The following is a 2,426-nucleotide window of genomic DNA, read 5'->3' on the forward strand; positions in this document are numbered from 1 at the left end:
ATAATACAGATAGGGAAATTTGGAGAGAGGAGTTGTTCGGACATTACCCCTGAATTGTATCTGAAGAGGGATGAGAGGAAAGAAAGGAGAGGAGAGAGAAAAGAGTAAAGGAGGGGAGAAGGAAGTAGGAAGGTTGGAGGAGAGAGTGGTGAAAGAGAAGAGGAGAGGAGAGGAAGAAGAGGGAAGTAGGGAAGAAAGAAAAGGGAGAAAGAAGGTAGAGAAGAAGGAGTGGGGATGCAGTAAAAGGGGAAATGGGCGAGCAACACCAAAAGTCATGTGCATGTATTTATTTCATTAAAAGTATCTTATATATAAGACTGTAAAAAGAATGTATGTTAATATCTGATAAATATCACAGTATATGTATGGGGGAGAGTTTGGAAAAATAAAAAATAAATTTTAAAAAAAAAAGAAAAGAAAGAAAGAGTGCAGAGAAGAGCAACAAAGATGATTAGGGGACTGGAGGCCAAACCATATAAGGAACGGTTGCTGGAATTGGGTATGTCTAGTTTAATGAAGAGAAGGACGAGGGGGGACATGATAGCAGAGTTCCAGTATCTCAGGGGCTGCCACAAAGAAGAGGGAGTCAAGCTATTCTCCAAAGCGCCTGAAGGCAGGACAAGAAGCAACAGGTGGAAACTAATCAAGGAGAGAAGCAACCTAGAACTAAGGAGAAACTTCCTGACAGTGAGAACAGTTAATCAGTGGAACAACCTGCCTCCAGAAGCGGTGAATGCTCCAACACTGGAAGTTTTTAAGAAGAAACTGGACAGCCATTTGTCCGAAATGATGTAGGGTTTCCTGCCTGAGCAGGGGGTTGGACTAGATGACCTCCAAGGTCCCTTCCAACTTTACTATTATTATTATTAATAATAATTGTAATCTGGAAGCAACATCTGGAGATGTTATGGGAGCTTCAAGGAAGGACTTGGAGGACTGATCTCTGTGATCTCCAGTTGTTGTTTTTTTTTCCTGTTTTATTTGCTATAGATAATCCTGTCATAAAGGTAAATAAATCTGGGTGCACAAACTTCGGATAGCCTTAATACATGACACCCCATTCTTCTATTTCCAAAAATTAATTTAAGGGTCTCACTTTTCGGAAAAGGATGTAGAACCAGATTGAGTCATTTTAGGATGGATTTTAGGGTGGTCTTTATCTGTTGATAAGTCAGGGCACATCTCTCTTCTTTTGCAACTAGACTAGACCATTCCACAAAGGTGCTTTTCCAAAAGTCAACTGGACTTTTTTTGGGGTGGGGGGTGGGGTTCCTTGAAAACGTTTCGCTTCTCACCCAAGAAGCTTCTTCAGTTCTGACTCCAAGAAGAAGCTTTGTGGATGAGAAGCAAAATGTTTTCCTGAAAGAAAAAAAAACCCAAGAAAATCCAGATGACTTCTGGAAAAACACCTTTGGGTCAATCATGACCTGGATGATCTCCGTAGACATGTAGACCATTACACATAACCTCTAAAACAGATCTAATAGGTTCTTTTCTTTTCTTTTTCTTCCTAGCATCAGAGGAAACTTGGAAACTGGATGAGCCAAAGCTGGAGGATGCTGAACCATCAGTGGAAGACATCCATGTTAATCCAGTTTCTCTTCAGCCAACACTGCCTTCAGCACCCCCATTGCCGGTCTGTGAGATGTATCCTGTTCAACCTGCTGTATTTCATCCAAAGCTCCTTCTCTCCATCCCCACACCACTTCTGATGGCCGAGAAATTGTCTGAGCAGCTGGCGGAAGGCAGTTCTTCCTCGCTTCCTTCTCCGAAGGAAAGGAACCCCAGCGAGAGGAGGACCATCCCTGCTTCCACCACCCTCTGCAGTAGGGAGCAGGTCAAGCCTTGTGCCCCGCCTCCGACTGCTCCCAAACCCCAGAGATTCCCGAGCAACATCAGCTTCACCAACACCAGCGAGCGGGAATTCAGCAGAATCATCTCCAAGGCGGCCGTCAACGTTCAAGAGCGCAAGGCTCAAGTGTTGGCCAACGTCAACGTCAAGGTCAACGCTTCGACCTTGCTAATAAATGAGTTGGAGGAAAGACTGCAGAAGCGTGGGCTCCTGGCTCCCAGCCAGAGCTCGCCCTCAGGAGATTTACCTTCTGAGTCCGCAGGCTACGAACCCTCGAGTAGTTTAACGCTCATTGAGAAGACTCTTGCTCGGGCCCACCTTTTCCACCCTATCAACGTCCCCTCCACAAAGGACGGGAGGCCCGAAGAAGGACATGGCGCACCAAATGGCTATCAAAACATCCATGAAATCATGAAAAGGGATCCTGATCTGTTACCCACCCTGAACAAAACAATGATTTCCAAGCCAGAGGCTGACCTTGTGGATGGCAAGTCTGCTCGGCCAAGTATTTCTGGAGAACCCCAACAAGACCTCATCCTTGACTTACAGAGAAGGTTCAGCTCATTGCCCAAGC

The 2,426-nt window shown here is 45.2% G+C and overlaps 1 pseudogene; it reads left to right on the top strand.

Annotated features, from left to right (window-relative positions):
- Positions 1-2,406, top strand: part of LOC107300209 — a 12,764-nt pseudogene extending 10,358 nt beyond the window's left edge.
- Positions 2,407-2,426: the final 20 nt, after the last annotated feature.

This window comes from Protobothrops mucrosquamatus, unplaced genomic scaffold (assembly GCF_001527695.2).
Source record: "Protobothrops mucrosquamatus isolate PMUCROS unplaced genomic scaffold, P.Mucros_1.0 scaffold6379, whole genome shotgun sequence".
Taxonomy (NCBI): domain Eukaryota; kingdom Metazoa; phylum Chordata; class Lepidosauria; order Squamata; family Viperidae; genus Protobothrops; species Protobothrops mucrosquamatus.